The sequence below is a fragment of the Mesoplodon densirostris genome, chromosome 12 (genome assembly GCF_025265405.1).
Source record: "Mesoplodon densirostris isolate mMesDen1 chromosome 12, mMesDen1 primary haplotype, whole genome shotgun sequence".
NCBI lineage: Eukaryota > Metazoa > Chordata > Mammalia > Artiodactyla > Ziphiidae > Mesoplodon > Mesoplodon densirostris.
The window spans coordinates 83,869,385-83,891,644 of NC_082672.1; the positions used below are offsets into that span (position 1 = coordinate 83,869,385).

The 22,260-nt window shown below is 38.8% G+C and overlaps 1 protein-coding gene across 1 annotated transcript in view; it reads right to left on the minus strand.

Annotated features, from left to right (window-relative positions):
* FILIP1 (filamin A interacting protein 1) overlaps window positions 1-6,699 on the minus strand; it is a 185,189-nt gene extending 178,490 nt beyond the window's left edge. The window contains exon 1 of the mRNA XM_060115132.1: window positions 6,624-6,699. The gene's annotated coding sequence lies outside the window, so the exon portion shown is untranslated. The remainder of the gene's footprint in view (window positions 1-6,623) is intronic.
* Window positions 6,700-22,260: the final 15,561 nt, after the last annotated feature.

A 22,260-nucleotide genomic window follows, 5' to 3' on the forward strand; every position in this document is an offset into this window, starting at 1 on the left:
ATTTGTCACCAAAGTTGAGGGGCCCCCGAGGAGTGAATTCTACCAAAGCAGCTGCCTTCCTGAAGGACCAAACAACAGGCTGTGACCAAAGCAGTCGGTCTGGCGGTGTCCAAACCAGAGGATGAGATCTATCAAGACAGCATGTGAAAGTTAAGCTTATATGTAAAGGCCCCTCCCTCGTCCAAATTCCAGGCTGCCCGTGAAGCATGCGTCACTCACTAAACAGTTAATGAAACACAAAGAGCCTTGAATATCTCAAGTGTCACATTTCAAGACTTATAGAATAATTAGGAAAAATCTGAGCTGGCAAAACTCTTCCTGGCTTGTGCTGGCAAGCAAACCATCTTTGTTTTCCATTAGTGTGTGTTGTCGTCACAGTAACTGCAAGGCTCCAAATACAGGCCCGGGGTGTCATTTCCTCATGTACTTAGGCTGCCACACTGAAATAGCATTATGAACTCAGCAATGCCTCTTCCTTTCCTGTGGTACCTCAGTCAAAGAAGCAGGCCCTAAAAGGAGTTACTTAAGACATAAGTATATTAAAGACATATAAAGAAAAATAAAGTCCATTTATCCCCATTACTGTATCGCCTATGACTCATGTGTGTGTCGGGGGGGGACCTTATTTTTGCAAAGATCTTTTATATAAACAAGGCAAGTTGGCAGTAATTTGATTGTCTTGGTGATGTCAGTAGTCTACTGTTTTCAATCAAATTGCCTTTTGGCTTTAAATCTGTAGCAAATCATTTTTTAAAGAATGCATTTGGCCAACTCTGATATGTCCATTTCATGGCTTTCTTTCACCTTTTCCTTACAAAGATAAGCAGCAGATAATTCACTTCTTCAAAGTAACTTGGAAAGACTGAAAGATTGCAATTACAATTATTGAAAACGCAAAAAAGAAAAAAACAGACTATTTTCAAGTGTAGACATATAAAATCCTTGGCCAGTGAAGCAACAATTGTTTTCATCTATGTTTTGGTGAAGGAGGTAGGTGACAGCATTTAAGCAAAAAAGCAAAAACAGAAAAATCCCTGAACCTTAAGGGTTCAATGAAAGTCAGACCACTTGAGATAAATTCTGCATCAGCTTTAAAAATTCTTTTTAAAGTCTGTCTTTCACAGACCTCAGAAACACATAAATCACACAATATTATGCACATTGACACCATTTCCCAAAAAGGAAACACAACACCAACATTCTTTTGACTTTTCAGTGCTGCTGTGGCTTAAACAATGCTCTCAGGGACTGGAGTGCTGGTTAATATCGTATTTCTTCATTTCTTTCCTGGGAGTTTCTCAAGTTCTGCAATCAGCTGGTTAACAGCCAACTGGAGCTGCCCAATTCATGTTGGACTTTCCTTATTCTAAGTTCTTACACAACTCACTGCCTAGCCTTTGAAATTACACTGCCTCAGCTACTGCCATGGGGAATGTTGTACTCTGCCTGCAGCCTTTTCTCTTCTCTGATTAGCTAAAGAGTAGGACTGACCATTTAAGGAAAAAAGAAGAACATAATCCAATATATTTTCCTGAGGTTCCCATATTTTTGCCCTAGAACCTTTATAATGTATTCTATAAAGCCAGAAAAATTCTTTTCTTCTTTTCTTTCTTTCCTTTCTTCTTTCTTTCTTTCTTTCTTTCTTTCTAAAACAAGGTCTTCATTAGAGAATGATCATTCTGAAATTCAGTTTGCCTTATCTTTTAGAAACTCATCCTTTCAATTGTGAAAAATAAAGCAAAATGGACAGGTCTAAACTGTGAGTACCCTGCATAAGCTAGTAGAAGTTACTAAGAAACTTCTCCACTTTTGAGTGCTTCATATATTTTTGTTAAGTTAAATATACAGAATAGGGCTTCCCTGGTGGCGCAGTGGTTGAGAGTCCGCCTGCCGGTGCAGGGGACACGGGTTCGTGCCCTGGTCCGGGAAGATCCCACATGCCGCGGAGTGGATGGGCCCATGAGCTGTGGCCGCTGAGCCTGCGCGTCTGGAGCCTGTGCTCCACAGCAGGAGAGGCCACAGCAGTGAGAGGCCCGCGTACCGCAAAAAAAAAAAAAAAAAAAAAAAAAAAATATATATATATATATATATATATATATATATATATACAGAATAGTGAGCACCCCATAATATACTCATACATCTTTATGCGGTAACACTCTTTTTTTTGCCTTGAAATATACTTTCTTGCCATGTTTAAGAGGAATGACTAGGATTAAGGGCAATGAGTAGGAAGAATTCACTTGTATTTGGTGAGGTTGAAGCTAGTGTGAGACGACCTTTTTTGGTCTTTTCATTTTTATCTGTTACTAGGTTAGTATAACAAAACAAAACATCTAAGGGAAGAAATAAAGAATGATAAATTTAATAATATATCCCTCCTTGGAAGAGGAAGTCTCCCAGCGTAGTCGGCTATAAAAGAGATACCCAAGCACTACGTATAAACACACTTTATCTCCAAGCGCAAATATAGAAACCACGGAACGGTCTATGCTGTGGGCGATTTCTTGGCCTTTTTAGTAATAATTCTATAAGACAGCACACTGCTGAGTGATAACGGAGGGACTGAAACATAAATTCCATACTAAGTTATTGGCTGGAGCTCAAACTATGTCTGCTTGGAGTACACAGCAGCAAAGTATGTCCCTGACAGGATTCCACATTTAAACAAATACATTCTTCTGTCTTTCCTATGATCTATGAACCTGATTCTACAAACCGTCTGTATCTAAGATTTTTGTGTGCAACAAAGATTAAACAGATAACTATATTTAAGGTGTACTAACAAAGCAAGAATAGCATAAAATTATTGAAAAGTCTATTGGGCAACTGTAAGTTTTATCAACTCGTTTAATCTTCAAAACAACTCTATGAGGAAGCTAGTATTATTACCCTCATTTTAGAGGTGAGAAAGCTGAGGCACAGGGAGTAATTTGCCCAGGGTCACAGTGAGCTGAAACCTGAATTCAGGCCGTCTGACTTGCCTATGCAATTAGCCTTTCCTGCCTGCTCCATTTGAATGACACATCCAGCTCAGACATAAGGAAGCAAAACGCATTTTATTAGCTTATCTTTCATTCTACTGCTACATATCTTAAAAATAATTAATGTATAAACAAATGTATGTTGCGGGCTTTCAGATATGATTTTTCTAATAAGCTGTTACCAGCCTTTTTTCTCTTAAACCTGTCTGCTGAAATAGATCTCAGCCTAAGCTCACCCCTTCACTTCCCATGATGCTGCTGTTTTAAAACCCACATGTTAGAGAGGGGACTAATTAGGGAAGATGTCAATTAAACAAGCTCTGTAAAATCTTATTTCTTAGGGCAACTGTTTTGTGAAGAAATGCTTATCTTCCAAAACAGACAATTAGCATTAGTTGAGAATGTGTATTTTACCACAAAGTGTCACTTCTAAAGAATAAGTAAAAATTATAACCACCGGGAGATCATTGCTAAATGAATATATTAACTATTTCATAAATTTCTTTGGGAAAATCCCATAGTGATTCTTGGTGAACACCCATTTAAAAGAGTAATTTTAACCCCCTTGGCCATCTTAAAATGTAAAGAGAGTTCTTTTCTTTTGGTGAACACGGAAAAAAATTAGTTCAGAATCATGATTCATGCTTTGTCTCACACAGTAAGGCTACAGGTTTCAGGAGTGATTTAAAATAAAACTGAGAAATGTCTCTTTTTAAAATATTTACGGAAAAATAAAAAGGGATAATCATGATATTTAAATATTTTAACGTTCAAGGCCAGATTTTAATCCATGATGACCCACAAATGGAAGGAACCATGATTTAAATGTATAGTACCAAAGGTAACTATAAATAGAATCTGGTACCAGAAGATGATAAAAGTATACAAATTATACTATTTAGAGCTCTAGGTGTATACACAGGAGATGCATGTATAAATATATATATATATATATCTTTATATATATATATATATGTGTATATATATATCCCTTCCTATTTCATTCCCAAGAGGTACATCGTCTCCACAATCAAGTACATGAGCGTAGTCACAATTACTTGTAATTTTTCTGTACTAGGTAAAACTATGAAGACCTTCCTTGAGAAATTTTTGAGATAAAAATCTATTAACCACACTTATAGTTGCTTGTCTTGATTTTATACTTACCTATACTTTCTCACATGCTCATCATTAGAAATTCAGAGCCAAAGATGTTCATAGAACATCCACAAGGTACATGGGGCCGAACCGCTCCAGAGCCAAGGGATGCTTAGGACAATGCTTTGTACCTGGTCGCCTTCATAAAATTGTTCTGAATTTAAAGAAGTAAACCCTGCTCCAAAGGACCCTAATTCTAACAGAGCACCAAACAGCCCAAACTAAGAAGGAATCACTTCTAAATGCTATGGTCTGGGAAATCATTGTGAAAGTGGAAGCCACTGATCTGGGTTTTAAACAGTGGACAAAGTCTCTACAGGAGAGAGGAGGAAAAGTGTTCCAGGCAGGAGGGGATGAAAGGGGCAGAGGTGGAGCATTGAAATATGCAGTATGTAGGTGTTTGGAGAAGGGCCCAAAATCTGAGCTATCTGAAGCAGAGGGACACTTGTTGTTGAGTAGTGGGAGCTGAGACTGGAAAAGTTAAGTACATGCCAGATGATGGAAGGTTCTCAAAATACCCAGCCTAGGTGTTTGGCAGCGACTAGTTGCAAAAGATAAGTGAGGAATAGGAGAGACAAGCATAAGGAAATGAACCCCATGGTCATGGGCAAGGTGGTCTGGATGGCAACGAGGGGTGGAAGGGGAGCAGCACTGTTATAATACAGACCAGGGATGAGGGGAACAGACCTTAGGGTGGTGGGAGAAATGGCAATGGGCTCTCTTTACGATCAAGGGTCAAAATAACACAGACGTGAGCTTGAGTGAACGAGAGGACACAACCTGCACAGTGGATTGTTCATAAACTGGAGGAAAGCACGTGCTCTGACCTGAGCTATTTTTGATTCTCAAGGGTAAACTTACAGTCATGAAGACAGTGATACTCAAAAATCAATCCATCAGGAAACATGGTTTCACCCAGGGCCCAATGCTGTACTCAGTTATCCTCATGCTGTTCCACTAACTCCAAAAGAAATTACATGCCTCCAAAATCTACGAATGGCAGATTTTGGCTTTACACAGACATTTGTAAGCCAACAATGTGACCCTTCCTAAGATAAAAACAAGAAAAATGTAAAGCATTTAGTTCAGACTTTTTGAAACTCTTTAAAGACCAAGATACTTCATCTCCACTAAAGCACCAGAAGTTTCATTCTCCGATACCAAGTTTACCAGAGTGCATTTTGCACTGTTACATTCATTATACATGATTAGCTGCATTTACTTTGTAAACTAATCATGCAATCAGAATCATGAAATATAATATGTACTGAAATGTATGTACTATTTCATTTTTCTGAGCATATGATATATAAGCTTTAATTAGTTTCTCTTAAAATAGGAACATTTACTGAAAGACTTGATACATTCTTGTCAACAATTTGTTCAAAACTGGTTTGGGGTAATTACTTAAGTTGACAAAATAGACTCAAATAATTTCTTTTAAAATGTGCATTTGTATCTTCTTTGAAATTATCCTTAGTTTAGGATATTTTTTCAAATTATCATGTTCACTTAGAGGAACAAACTTCTTACACAAATCCAACCCAACTGCAGGCACGAGTTACCAATACTAACCACTCACCAATGTGAAGCCGTAAGTTTTGTCAGATTCAGTGTGATATTGACCACGCTAAGCAATTCTGATAAAACAGCCTGGAAACTCATGGAAGGGGAGACAATACAACAGACAAAAGGAGGATTTCCATCACACTGTGGTGAACACATTCATACACACATACGTGCAACTTAAGAAAGAATTTTTTCTAATACATTCAATCTGAGTTTTAAAAATCAGAATCTGTCTCATCAATATACAAGCAATTACTCAATGCCTTTTTTTAAAAAAAAACCACAAAATAGTATTCTCCTGAATACTATTCAACAACTCCAAAAGCAGTGATCTGAAACCAGGCATATCTTGTGCCTAGTGAGAAGCACTCGGGGTGACTGTAATGTAACGAGGTCAGAACCAGCACAAGGTGTACCAGTGTAGTCAGAGAATCCGGCAAAGGAGAAGCCAGCCAGTCAAAAGCACATCAACACAAACACCACGCAGGACTTGCCTCTCATTTACCACACAAGCTGCTCAGCTAGTTTCATTATATGAAAGTTATTTTGCTTCTAGAGAAAATATCCCTTCCATTGGTTGCCCATCCGCATTGTGAAAGGACTGTGAAGTTGTCCTTTGTCGTATTTCTGTTACCTGCCAGAAAATGATAACTTGGCAGACATATTTTGATCGTTATTAAAGCATCATTACAATCTTTGTGTTTAGAAAACAATCGGATAATTCTGAGAAAGAGATGACTTTCTGATTCTTTAAAAAGAATTCACAGTGATCGTCATAATTCCTAAATGTGTTATCACATCGTGGAACAGTGAGAATCAAAGGAAACAGACAACACAGAATCAGAGAGAGCTCTCTTCTTGTGGAAACAGAAATGTCTTAAGAGAGTAGGTAGCTGTGTATTTTGGTCTTACCTGACTGGCAGCTCCTCTAACCAAAGGTACGTCCTTTATGGAGGTAGCTTATCCTTGGAAGAACCCAGTGGCTTGCCCCACAGCCCAAGAGAGACTGGAGTTCTGGAAAACTATCCAGCCCAAAAGAATACAGAGGAAAAAGCTTTTCCCACTTTCTTTCCTAGGACTAGCCAATAGCTGAAGTCATGCAGGAAACTGGGTAGAGAGAAGGGGAAAGCAGCTTCTTCTCCCTGAAATCCCCGATCAGCAGAAATTGGAGGCTGTTGTATATCTCCCACCCAGACTTTTGTTTAAAAGTTTTTTCAACTGTTGCTAGGTGTTGGGTTCTGAGATTAGGTTTCTCGTCTTCTGCTCCCTTCACAGCACTGTCAGAGCAGTGACTTTGTCGAGAAGCTGAGCTCGCGTGTGCTATATTTAACCAGTGTTCTCAGCAAGTCAAGCCTGTCAACAGCTGAGAAGTTTGGAGCCGGCTCTGCTCAGTTCCTCGGCAGCTGGGTTATCAGTGGATACAGCTCTGCTCACCCTATAAAAGATTGTGGGGAAACGGCAGACCCTTTTAAGGACTGCTGCTCATTACACAGAGGTAATTATTGTTGGAAGCCCTTAAATGCAGATTGTGATTTGGAACCTCAAAGCAGTTGCCTTGAGCAGAGCAATTTATCAATGCAATATTCTGCTCAATTAGGCTCTCTCAGATAAACGGTCTTAAATAGAAAAGGCTTTTAAAACTGTGTGACAACTCTTGGGAAAATTCACAGTAAGAGATCATTCCCAGGCAGCTTTCTACATTGATGTGTTGCATTCGTAGCTAGATTACATTCATACCTGGCATATCAGACTTAACCAGTTTATATACCTGACTGTTATTAAAGTAAGTTTATCATAAAGGAATGTCTATAACATTATGTTTTTGAAAGGAAAATCTTAGCGTTCTCACTCAGGTCATTCATTCAAAGCAAGAAACGGAGAACACTCCAGGAAAACCAGGACTTCGGACACCTCTGGTTGTCGACAGCCTTGTCTCATCATTAACCCTCCAGTCTCCAAAACCAGAGAGCGATCACTTCTACCCTGAACTCCAACATAAAGAATGTCTCAAGATATTTTTATTTGCTTTATTCTGTGTCGGAAAACAGTAGGAATCTTCCAAGATTAAGAATCATGAAAAAAAGTGTGCTTAAAACTATTCTTGGGATTCCCTTACTAATTACATATGTGAAATTAACAGTAAGAGGACCCAAGAGAGTGTCTTTTGGCCACAAAGTAGGAAGGGAGACACACATGCACACACGTGCTCACACACACAAAAGCACACACCATTACTGGCTAACACACTAGAATATTGCCCTGACAAAAATCTTGCCAATACCACTAAAAATGTTGACCCCTTTCCTGAGATCAATTTGTCAGTTTAATGGTACCATTTTTAATGATACCCTTTTTTTGACATGCAAACTGAAGCTGGACCAAGGAGACATGTAAAGGCATAGACTGCATATTTTAAGTGTTGCATACTTGCGAAAAGAGGCTTAATATGCTAGAGAACCCTGATGTCTGTCTGGGAAAGGCTGCCACTTCTCACAAGGGGTGTGTGTGTCCTTCTTTTTAAAGAAATGACACTTACCTCCAAGGTTAGATGAGCCCACACCTCAACCAATGAGAAAATATCTCAGCTCCCCTCAACCCACTCACCGCACTAACAGCATTCATCCTCCCCCTCTAATTTCTTTACTACTGTTCACATATAAAATTGCATTTGTTCAGATTCTTCTCAATCCTTCTGGGTCTGGGCCAAAGCTGATTTTTTTAAAAAAGACTTCTATTAAGATGAAAGCATTCTTATCAACTATACTCCAAAAAAAAAAAAAAAAAAAAGAGATGAAAGCATTCTTATAAGAAACTGCCTCTTCTGGAACGCTACTGGATCTTTTAGAGACCATCTATTCACAGTCCCTAGAAAGTGGGTTCTAATAGGCAGTGGATGTGTGTGACTGGGCTGCAAAATGGTTCAGAGAGGGACTAGGAGAATTTTTTTTAAAACACTACAAAGGGGGTGGGGTGGGGAGACAATTGTTTGAAAAATGCCCACACCCCACTAATACCCCACATGCGATAGCGCCCCCTTCCCTAAAGAGGACCTGGGGAATGTATCATTTCATCCCTCCTAAGAGTTCATTTTATAGATGTCCCCAGTCCAAAAGGAAGCAGAGAAGTATGTTAGCCAAAGTCAAGAAGACTGAGGGCCTTTCTCACCTTCTTGGATGGCCCACACTCTGTCTGTGGAGTGTGTTTCTCTCCAAATAAATCCACTTCTTACCTGTCATTTTGTCTCTCACTGAATTCTTTCTGCGATGGGACATCAAGAACCTGAGCTTCTGATCAGCTCGGTGCTTTGTGACCACCTGGAGTGGGGGGAGATAGGGTGGGAGGGAGGGAGACAGAAGAGGGAGAAGAAATGGGGATATATGTATATGTATAGCTGATTCGCTTTGTTATACAGCAGAAACTAACACACCATTGTAAAGCAATGATACGCCAATAAAGATGTTAAAGAAATAACATCTTACTTACTTACTTACTTCTAATAAAAAAACTGAGCTTCATTATTAAGTACTGAAGCCAGGTATAAAAAAAAAGACTGAGGGGAAATAACCCACTTTGCCTTTATGGGCCTAGGTAATTCCATTGAGAGGGTGATCGTTATTTATTTCTTTCCTAACTATCCAGACAATTAGAGGTTTTGGTGGGGTTTTTTTTTTCTTCTTTAATGAAAACCTAGTCCCCCACCATTGTTTTCTTTAACCTTTGGACTAGCTGTTCATTGTTGCTGTTAGCTTATTTCTAAAATGTGGTAACAAGCAACAGCATACAAAGTATTTCATATAATTAGAAACTATTGCTACCTTCGAACTATGTTCTTTAATCAGGCTAGGCATATGTGCTGGTCTGACTCAGTACTCCACAGTCATCAGTTTCTCTCTCATTCTCTCATTCTCTCTCTCTCTCTCTCTCTCCCTCACACACACACACACACACACACACACACACTCCATCCCTCTCTATAAAGTGAATTTATTTTGAAGGCTTCCCCCACCCCCTGGGAATGATTATTCAGACAAAAGCATTTCCTACATAATCCACAGAGGAAGTAGTGCATTAAGAACTATTAGAGATTTGTGTTTTGTATACAGTCAACAAGGAATCGATTTTTCAACACATGTTTTTAATATATTACCGTTCAGCGGCATCCTTTTCCCCGTCTTAAGTGTGAGCATTATTCTGAGAACCTCTAATAAACTTACAACTAAAGCTGAATTTCCCAACTTCAAGAATGAATCACGATGAAACTTTTTAATAAGAAGATAGATTAATGTTATCAGTGAGAAAAAAGCAGACGAATTGTAAGGGAGGTGGCACATTATGTCTGTATCTGTTTATAAGACCAAAATTTACCACATTGTTCATTTAAAGAGGCATAGTGATTTTTAAGTTAAAAGTTTATGTTATTTAATATATACAGTAAAGAGAAAAATAGACATTGACTTCAAAACGATGCTCAGGGCAGCAGGGGGTGGGGGCCTAGGTCACAAGGGGAGTTTCCAGACCTGCCCTGTTCTGCACATTGGCTGGCTTTAAGACTGGAATGTAAGCTCCCAGGTAGCAGAGAATGTTTCTTGTTTGTTCCTTACTAAATACTCAAGCACCATAGTAAGTGTTCAATAAACAGGAATGAGTGAATGAGCAAATGAACATGTAAAAGATGAAAGAAAAGATGAAGAAAACTTTAGAGCATATTATCCGTAAACTTATGGAAAATGAATCTAGGCTCTCTGGACAGAGTTGGGTCATTATTAGCTGCATATTCAAAGTTGTAGGAAGAAATTCTTAGATTGTAAGTTAATTATTTTGAAATTTTTAAATTTCAAAGGAAAGTAATAGATTTCTGGATAATAATAAAGATACCTGTGTAACATATTATATGCTAGGCAGAGTTCTAAGGGTTGGACATGTACTAACCCACTTAATTCTAACAATAACCCAGTGAGGTCGGTGTTATTATTGTCCCTCATTTTACAGGCAAGAAAACTGAAGCATAGAGATATTAAGTAACTTGACCAAAGTCACATGTTAGTAAGTGACAGAGCCAGAATTTGAACTAGGGAGTCTGGTTCCAAAAATTTGTGTTCTTAACCACTTAACTGTCTCTTACATATGTTAGTCACAGTAACCTATTCTTCACAGTCACTGAGAGTCAAAATGTATAGACTTTTCTATACCTGAAGATATATGCTCTGAGGAAAAACATACACTTAAAACTCCACAGTTTTGAGGCAGATAGAAAAAAAAGTGGCATAATTTCATGATCAGCATAGTAAAATAAAAGCTTATTGGAAATGAAGACTTGTTGAATACCAGAAAAGAGAAAATTGGACTGAAAAGAAGATAATTGCTTTGAGGAAAAAAAAATCTATTTTTAAGCAAAGGATATGAGCTGTTCAGTATTTTCTCTAAAACAAACAATGCATGATGAATGAGTTCACTGCTTAGCAAAATTCTAAAATTACATTCTAAAAATATAATTTTGGTCTATGATTTGATAAGCAATTCAAAAATGTTTATGAACTATGCATTCACAACCAAAACTTCTCAAAGACATAATCAACAGCAAGAAAAACCAAAAACCAAAAAACAACGGGGATGGAGGGATTGATATACATTAGCTAGTTCTTTGGTATCAAAATGATAGTTTGATATATTTGGTATAGTCAGGTTTTACAATTTGCAAATACTTACACTTTCTATTAATCTAGCTATACTCCTATTTAGATTTTACAAAACTTTAAAAGAAGTAGTACTAATACATACTTTGTAATATCTACAAGTATTCATAATAGAATAACTACTTTGTCCTATTTACAAATAAAATAGTGTCACACCTACATTTATTCATAAAATATTTAACTAAATTATTTATTTTCCCAACAGTTTCAGAAAAAGGAGAGGCAAGACTAGGTTTAAAAGTTATAAGATAATAATAACTTATTATTATTAAAAACCCCACTTCCCTGTTTATGTGCTTGAAAGTAGGTTAATAGAATTTAACCCTGGTAGTTATTATATAAGACCATATTCTGCATACATTTACAGTTCGCAAGCATCTTATTTTTTGAAAGGGTCAGATGACATGTGCTTGAGTGTATTTCCTTCTTCCTTTCCTATTCTAAAGTCATCTCTCACTCTTGCTCAATACTCTAAATCTTAATGGTAATGGATGACTTTTAACCATGTTTTTAAATGGAGTGAGACATTTACTCTCCACGAAATAGACACAGAATTGGAAAACCAGTGATTGGGCACAGAGCCGTGCAGAATAATGTACTTTTCCCCACAAACGTATGGGTTTGTATATACACACTATGCAGATAATTATAGTTAATTCTGAAAAGGGCTGCCTTGAAAGCACAGTGGTTAAGACCTCTGAGTCTGAAGTCAGGCAAAGCTAGTTTGAATTCAGACTCCATTACTTATTACCTGTGTGAACTTAGCAAATTACTTTATTTCACCCAACCCGCCTTTACCTCTTCTATACGATTAATAAAGGAAGTTAAGACTATTCATAATAGCCAAACACTAGAACTCTCTAAATCAGCGGTCCCCAACCTTTTTTGGCACGAGGGACCAGTTTCGCGGAAGACCATTTTTCCACGGACGGGGTGTGGGGGGCTGGTTCAGGTGGTAACTCGAGCGATGGGGAGCGGCAGGTTAAGCTCCGCTCGTTCGCCCGGTAGCTGTCCGTGGCCTGGGGGCTGGGGACCCCCGCTCTAAATGCTTTCTGCAATTGAATCGCTACACTGTGGTACAGTCAGACTATGGTGTGCTATAAAGCAATGAGGACTGACGTGCAGAAATGCGGATAAATCTCTCAGACAAAATGTTAAATGAAAGAAGCCAGACCCCAAACAGTACACTGTATGATTCCATACATACTGAGTTCAAAAACAGGAAAAACTAATCTAGGGTGCCGGAAGTCGGGATAGTAGTTACCCTTGGGATGTGGGGACGCGACTGGGAATGAGAACAACGGGGGCTTCTGTGGCACCGGCGATGTTCTAGGTACACCAATGGGTTCAGTCTGCAAAAACTAACCAAGTTGAGCCCGTACGATTTATGTATTTTTCTGTCTGTACATAATAATTTAACAGAAAGTTTAAAAATTAAAAATACATTTGAGTATATACTTCCTGAGAATTCTTATCTTCTGAAATATATACAGATGAAATAAAATGATATCTGGAATTTACTGCAAAACACTGTGGTGTGAGGCAGGAAGAGAAGTGGGCAAGAGGACAATGAAACAAGATTGGCCAGAAGTTGACAGTTACTGAAGCTGGGTAATGGGTAATCATTACAGGGCTCTCTGTACTTTCATGCAGGTTTTAAGTCTTCCATAATAAAATATCTTCAAAACAGTGCTTACTATTGGACACATAAGTAGATACTCAATAAATATTAGTTATTATCTTCATTATTAATATTATCTTCATTATTAATATGACAGTCATCTTAAAATATCTGTATGAACTGAACTCTTCGGATCTAACTGAGTCTTTGTGTGGAAGACACATGGAATTCCCCTGATGTCATGAGCTAATTAAGGAGACAACTGGATTAATATTAATAACACACTATTAGCAACTGAGATCAAAAGTTTAAAGAGAAAAAAAAAGTAAGGAAACTAAAAAGGCCCACCTTAGGCAAATTAGTCCTTAAACCACAGGGGAAACAGGCTCAGTTCTTGCTTTCATCAACAAAACTCATCAACATACTGATCTGACTATCTGAGAATGAAAAGGAAAACTGTCAAGAAAGTAAGATGTCTAGACATTAAAAGCTGTAGGCCAGCAGAGGTGGTTACTAACAGGAAATGTCGCTACAAGGGTGAAAGACTGGGTGAAAAATTCAGGGTGAGCAATGCTCAGAAATATTTGAATTTGATAATCCATTTTATAGCTGAGCAGGCCTTCATATGCTTAATATTTGCATTTCTTTACCCCTTTCATCTGAAAATGTGGTAATAATTCACCTGGGAGAGCTGGAACAAATAATCAGGGACAGGGAAGTGTTTTGAAATGATGAAATATCTAAAAATGTTGTACCTCAAAGCTTTCCTTTTAGTCCCTACCTTGAGGACTGTGAGGAAATCAACCATATGATGAAATGATGAAGAAAGTTCTTAAAAAGGCTAGTGTTAAGTAAATATAATATAAAAATCTGAATCTACAGAATGTAGAAATCAGAATCATTAGGTAGAGTGAGACAATAAAAAAGTAAATGAAAATCACAAAGCAGTAGTTTTTTTAAAGCAAACTGACTTCCACACCTTAATTATAAGTTCCCTGTTGACTCTTTAGCTATAAAAGTAACATTGCAGAAGAATGTTTAATTATTCAATGAATCAGAAAGAAGTTCCCTGAATGTTAAGTGAAAACAGCAGGTAATAAAATAGCATTAAGGAATTATTGTATTATCACATGGCGATAGATATATAGAAAATAGATATGATATAGATATAAATATTTCATCCCACACCATGCATATGTATTTCTACAAAAATACATACATATATATTTATATATGTATATGTATATTTATATCTGAACTACATAAACAATTACAATGGTTATCTTTTCCTACGTTTTCTACATTTTTAATTGATGTTTTGTTTTCATAGTAGGAAAATAAGATTACTTAAAATCATTTTTTGGGGGGAGAGGGATAAGTTGGGAGATTGGGGTTGACATACACTACTATATATAAAATAGATAACTAATAAGAACCTACTGTATAGCACAGGGAACTCTACTCAGTACTCTGTAATGGCCTATATGGGACAAGAATCTTAAAAAAAAAAAGAGTGGATATATTTATATGTATAACTGATTGACTTTGCTGTACACCTAAAACTAACACATTGTAAATCAACTATACTCCATAAAAATTTTTTTAATCATTTTTTGTTGGTGGTTTTCCAATATTTTGCTGAGGTGGAGACTTGAAGACTTGTGCTTGGTATGACTTGCATTTCTGGTTACTATTCAGGATTTCAGTGAACTTGCCTTATGATAATGTAATAATTAAACAAACTAAAACAGCTGAATTTTGTCTGGTGTGGGTCTGGAATTCATTAATTGAATTCCTCTTAATATTTGCTCAGAAGAAAAGAAAAAGGTCATCTTTTCATGATTCTTCAAAATGAACTATAGTTGCTATGCTTTCCATGCCTTTTCTACTCTATTATCCTTAAAAATGTCTTAATTCTTCATACCATTACAACATTGCATTTGTTTCTGTAACTTTCTCCCATGACATTTTCCCTCTGAGCCATAGATTGTGTCTGGACTCTTCCTGGAAATTCTGCATGGTGCCAGGAGGAAATATTTTCACCTTTATGGCTTACCTGAGGAAAGTTTCCAGCCATTGTGCTGCTGTGGACTGTAAGTGACTAGGGACAGAGAAACACTTTTTGCACTTCCCCAGCAATATCTGGAATATGATATCACTATCTGAATATGTCTCATGGTAGAAAGAGTCCTGGGAAAAAGGAGAATTTGCTCTGACCTCAACTAGTGAACAATTTTTTTTTTAATGGTTTAATCCCTCTGAGCCTATTTCCTCCATTGACAAGTGGAGATAATGGAATTTAATCCACACATCCCACCATTGCTCTGTACCCTCCACCACTGTGTCAGTCACATTACATAAGTTAATGGTGAGCCGGTGCCCTAAGAGTGGGCATGGAATATGAGAGGGGACAAGGTCTCACCGTCCACTTTCACTACCTAAAATCATTTTCCTTGCCTAAAATTAATTTTGTTAACTAAAATGTATTACTTGTTATAGGCTTTGTTTCTAATATAAACAGCTTTTTTTAACAAAACATAATTTACTGCTTAAGTTTTTTATATATTTCTAAACTGTTGAAAACAGTGTAAAATAAGTAAAAGTAAGAAAGCAGGAATGTTTCTTTTCAAAAACTGCTGATTAAATTAGTTGTAGCTTTGCTAAAGGAAAAAAAAAATATTACAGTTCCGAGGCCAAATTTTGCACATTTATGCCAACAAATAGTATTCTAATCCCCTGTCTGCATTTGCTTAGAAATCCTGTCATCTGTAGAGCAGGTGCATTCAAATGTAAATTTGACCGACAGTATTTGTCAGAAAATGAATACATGCGTTATGGAAGCTGTGGACTTAAGCCACACACCCAAACTCTGCACCTCCAGATGTTTTCAGATTATAAACAAGGAGACGGAATGAGAGGACAGTCTTTGAGGAGGGAGCTGACAGTGAGGGGTGACAGGAGCATAGCTCATCTCAGTGCCCGTTCAGACCTGCAGACAAGGAGGGTGGTCCAACACTAGACCAGTTTCCTCAAGAAAATGTGAACTCTACATTAGCCTTGTGGAATTCAACCAGAATTTGCTGTAGACGTTTATGTAATAAACAAATGGGGGAGCATTTTCTCTGTGTAGGCTCTGAAGTGATAGGTCTCAACTGAGAGCATTTCTGGGCCCCAGGGACGACTGGCAGCATCTGGGGACATTTTTGGTTGTCACAGCGGAGGAATGCTACTGGCATCCAGTGGGTAGAAGCCAGGGATGCTGCGAAATACCCTACAATGCACAGGACAGCTGTCCAAAACAAAGAATTATCCAGTCAGAGTGTCAACAGTGCCAAGGTTGAAAAACCCAGCAAGCACTAGAGGATTAAAGACAGGAATACAGAAGTAACTGCCCTCAAGAGCTTAGAGTCTGGTAATGAAGATGAGGCAGATACACAACAAGATGGGCAAAGCAAGAAGGGCTATAAGAAATACATGGAGGAAAAATTACTTATAGCTTCAGAGGTCAGGGGAAACTCTGAAAAATAAAACTGTAAATATCCATCTTAACATTCCTATGATAATCAAACATCAAGAAGTTGCTTATTTTTACAATTCTTTTTTCTATAAATAACCATAAGGTAATTACCAAATACTTATAGAAAACATCCTCCCTATTCCTGAAACTGTATTAAATTCCCTGGAAAGACAAAGTTGAGTAAAGCAGAGTCACTATCCTCTGGAGCTCAGAGAACAACTACATCCCCAATTCCATATTAACATTATCAAGATCCATTTCTCCAAATATATCATGCATGCCAATTATGTACCAAACACTATGTGTGGCCCAGAACTTAGGCAAGGTTCCTGCCCTTGAAGAACACACTGTCTCTTGGGGGAGAGAGACAAAAATCAAATCAACAAATGCGTGATTTCAAGTGTGTGAATTCTGTTTTTAAAAATATTGGAGTATAGTCCAAAAACCCTGAAATTCTCCTCCAGCAAAACACCTAGAAATGCTAGCTAAAATATCGCTAACATTCTTTTTGAAAACCAGCTGAACCTGAAAGAAACTGTAGGAAACCATTAAGGGCCCAAAACAAAGAGGGAAATGAAAACAAGAGCAGGGGACATAAACTGACAATGAGATCCTTGGGGCTTGGGTTGGGGGGGCGGGTATTAGTCTCAAAAACCAATAGATCTTTTTTTACCGAAATAGGATATGAAGCCTTAGATCCCAGAGATTAGGATCTGGAAGTGAGACCCCTGAATAAAACTAGGACACTTGAACTTAAAAAAAAAACGCAGGCATAGGAAAATAAGAAGGTAGCTTAACCTTGGTCTGGGCTGGATGAAAAAAAAGAAAAAATAGGCTATGCTGAGAATTCTTTACCATAAACCAGGTTTCAGTAGGTCTGATGACCAAAGGTACACCACTCACCTTGTTTGAGAATCCCCAGTCCAAGATTTCATTATAAGAAGCCCCAGACTGGTAATCCCACAGACTATCTAACAAAAGCAAATGTCCGGGGCTTCCCTGGTGGCACAGTGGTTGAGAGTCCGCCTGCCGATGCAGGGGACACAGGTTCGTGCCCCGGTCCGGGAAGATCCCACATGCTGCGGAGCGGCTAGGCCCGTGAGCCATGGCCGCTGAGCCTGCGCGTCCAGAGCCTGTGCTCCGCCATGGGAGAGGCCACAACAGTGAGAGGCCCGCGTACTGCAAAAAAAAAAAAAAAACAAACAAACAAACAAAAAAACAAACTTCTGAGGCCCTAAGGAGTTTGAATATTATCGGTAGAGGTAGGATTGATGCAAATGTAGACACTTAGAAGTTATACAACTTATGAAATAGATCACTGTGACTACCAGAATACTAACAACAATAGCTGACGTTCACTGAGCATGTATTATGTACCCAGTACATACATCTCACTTAGTTCTCAGAAAATCACTGAGAGTTAGGCACTATTATTATCCCTATTTTACACTTGGAAAAATAAAAACGTAGTGAAATTAAGTGACTCGAGTAAGATCATAAAGCTTGTAATTGGCAGAACTGGGATTTGGACCCAAACAGACTAACTTCACTGGTCATTAGTTTAATCAGTAGTTAGACTGCACTTATATACATTTAGTGGGGTCACAAATTTACTGGCATACTGCAACTCAAGATATGCAAAGGAAATGTAACGCCTTTAATTTGACTGAAACTGTTCTGAGCTTCCTCACAAGCCTCTATCATCAGCTGGTTAGAGGGTAAGGAATTAAACTTTCTTCAAGACTATTTAAAACTTAACCTCCATTCAGTAATTGAAACAGTGCCTTTAGGTAATGTTCTCACCTATCTAGGAAAGAGGCGCAGACTTCTAGCCCTCCATCCCATCCATGTGTACCAGTGCACGTGCACATACACACACACACCTCAGCTCTACAAGGTGTGTCAGGGTGTATGGGGGAGGGCTATGGTTTATGTGTGGGCAGACAACCATTCAAGTTCTCCAACCTTACCCCTGATGTCCAGGTCCACCTGGTTTCTGCTTGCCCTGCCGGCATTCATGACTCAACTCCCTGGCTGGAATCATCCTTGATCTGGTCTCTTAGCTGACTTGGTAGCGTTCCCTGGCTGATGGATCTCCAGCTCAGCTCTCAGCAGCGCTGTAGAGCTCCCCATGTCTATGACATTTCCTACATCTGGCCCAATAGTCCTCCTGCCCCTGCTTCAGAGCCGCTCCCATCTCAGCAGGCTCCACGGCTGGGCTGACAATAAGATTGATCAACCAAATTGAGACACTCATGAGAGTGAAAGGAAGGTTGCTTATAATTACACAGGAACAACTGGGGTAAACTAAGTCTCAAACTGGGACACAGGGCAGGCTCACTGGTTCCCAACTTAGCTGATTTGCAGATTCCCCTTCCAGAGTTGCAAGAACTCCTTAGACTTATTTATACAACATGGGATGGGGGAGGGGTCTTTGGAAAAGCGAAACTTTGGGTGTCCCGCTAGCCACATTGCACAGCCAAGTTCAGTCTGCTGGGGTTGAGTCCCATGTTAGCCCCAAATGCAATCTCTTTCAGATGATAAATGGAAATAGCCTCCCACACATCTATTGAACACAGCTCCTCCTCTTCCAGGAAAGCTCAGGGAGGGATATGGCTCAGATGCCACAGGGGAGAGTTACCTCCTCTGCACTATGGGAAAACCCTGTGACCCAAGTTTTCCAGACTTTCCCTTTGGTAAGTTAAATCAAAGCTAAAGGAGACTGGGAAAAACTCTCAACTCCAGAAAGCCTTGCTCTCAACCCTATTGTCTTACTAAAGAAGTCCAGTGCCAGCCTCTCATAAGCCTCAAGACTCAGCTTTAGAAATAGAAGACTGTGAATGAAAAATAATTTCAGGGAAGAGGTGGAAATAAAATGTATTGGTTTAATACTTGCAAGATAAAACAACTGACATGCAGAAGGTATCCATTCTCAGCCATGTTCTGCCCATAGTGAGAGAAGTACATAATGTCGTTCAAAATTAAGATGCTTTACATAGACTTAATAAGCCGAATAAACATATGCCTTTGTCAGATACCCTGTCAGAACCATTAGATCTTCAGAGGTCAAGCTTCAACTGATTTTAGAACTAAGTCCTATTCTAAATAGTCCATGTTTCTGTGATTTTATCTTTGACGAGCTAAAAAATATTTTTTATTTTTCTTCTTTTATAAATTTATTTATTTTTGGCTGCATTGGGTCTTTGTTGCTGCACGCGGGCTTTCTCTAGTTGCGGCGAGAGAGAGTTACTCTTCGTTTGGGTGCGCGGGTTTCTCATTGCAGTGGCTTCTCTTGTTCCAGAGCATGGGCTCTAGGCACGCGGGCTTCAGTAGTTGTGGCACGCGGGCTCAGTAGTTGTGGCTCAAGGGCTCTAGAGCACAGGCTCAGTAGTTGTGGCACACGGGCTTAGTTGCAGCATGTGGGATCTTCCCTGACCAGGGCTTGAACCTGTGTCCCCTGCATTGGCAGGCGTATTCTTAGCCACTGTGCCACCAGGAGAGTCCCTTTCTTTTTTTTTTTAATTGAAGTATAGTTGATTTACAATGTTGTGCTAAGTTCTGCTGTACAGCAAAGTGACTCAGTTATACACATATACACATTCTTTTTTAATATTCTTTTCCAGTATGGTTTATCCCAGGAGACTGGATATAGTTCCCTGTGCTACACAGACTCACAGTCATAGAAAACAGATTTATGGTTGCCAAGGGGCAGTGGGCGACGGAGAGGGATGAACTGGAAGTTTGGGGTAGGTAGATGCAAACTATTACATTTAGAGTGGATAAACAACAAAAACTATTTTATATCAGGTTTCCACTTAGGGCTTTGCTTACTCATTTAAGTAGCTCAAACCTAAATTACAAGTTTTAATGTTTTAGAGTGGCATTAAATGGTTTTCCAAAGTTGAGCAGGTTTTATTGAAAGGTTCCCAAAGCTTGTGATGTTTCACATTTTAATGGATTCAATTTTCTGTGTATTCTGTTTAGTGCCAGGCAGTGGCAACAATTGCATCTCACATATATTGTTACTCTAGTTGAGTTAGGATAACCCTAACTAAAAAAAGTTCTCTCTACCAATGTGCAAGTTTCCAGACATAACCAGAAAAGTATACAAATGCTGAGTAATCAGAGTTATGGAAGGACCAAATAAGAAGAGGCCAGGCGGAGTTCGTCTGGAAAGGTTTTATAATGCCTCTATGATTAATAAACCCAAGGAAAACATCTGAAACTTGTTTGAAATGTTAAGAATGAACTATTGGAGAACAACTGGGCTTCAAAGAGTAGCAAAGTATGTGAGGCCATATCTCATTGGGGGTGGGGGGGGGAGGAATCCTATACCCTCAATAAATTATTTAGAAAGGAGTAGAAGGTTGAGTTGGACAAATTTAGAAGAGTTTCTATTAATTCATCAACTCAAACTACTCCCTCCAAACCCTAAATCCCTGGATTTCCAAAGGAACTTCCTAGGACTTTGTGTTGCACACTGAATATTCCCAGAAATGCGGCTCCATATTGCATATCCTGATTGGATGGGACTTAACAAAAGGAAAGTGCATGGAAATCTGGATAGTTCTGTAAAATATCTTTAGACGCCGCATATGTATGAAAAAGGGCTTAAGAAATGAAGTAAAGGAGAAGGCATTCAGCTTTATAAACTATAACAACATTAACAACACACACTCATTGAGTATCAACAAGGAGCAAGACTTGCTCCTAGGGCAAACGAAGCAACTGACAAAAGATTAATCTCCAAAATATACAAGCAGCTCATGCAGCTCAATATCAAAAAAAAAAAAACAACCTAATCCAAAAATGGGCAGAAGATCTTATCAGACATTTCTCCAAAGAAGATATACAGACTGCCAATAAACACATGAAAGGATGCTCAACATCACTAATCATTAGAGAAATGCAAATCAAAACTACAATGAGGGGGCTTCCCTGGTGGCGCAGTGGTTGAGAGTCTGCCTGCCGATGCAGGGGACACGGGTTCGTGCCCCGGTCTGGGAAGATCCCACATGCCGCGGAGGGGCTGGGCCCGTGAGCCATGGCTGCTGAGCCTGCACGTCCGGAGCCTGTGCTCCACAACGGGAGAGGCCACAACAGTGAGAGTCCCACGTACCACAAAAAACAAACAAACAAACAAGCAAACAAAAACTACAATGAGATATCATCTCACACCAGTCACAATGGCCATCATCAAAAAATCTACAAACAATAAATGCTGGAGAGGGTGTGGAGAAAAGGGAACCCTCTTGCACTGTTGGTGGGAATGTACATTGATACAGCCGCTATGGAGAACAGTATGGAGGTTCCTTAAAAAACTAAAAATAGAACTACCATACGACCCAGCAATCTCACTACTGGGCATATACCCTGAGAAAACCATAATTCAAAAAGAGTCATGTACCACAATATTCATTGCAGCACTATTTACAATAGCCAGGACGTGGAAGCAACCTAAGGGTCCATCGACAGATGAGTGGATAAAGAAGATGTGGTACATATATACAATGGAATATTACTCAGCCATAAAAAGAAATGAAATTGAGTTATTTGTAGTGAGGTGGATGGACCTAGAGTCTGTCATACAGAGTGAAATAAGTCAGAAAAAGAAAAACAAATACCATATGCTAACACATATATATGGAACCTAAAAAAAAAAAAAGAAAGGTTCTGACGAACCTAGGGGCAGGACAGGAATAAAGATGAAGACGTAGA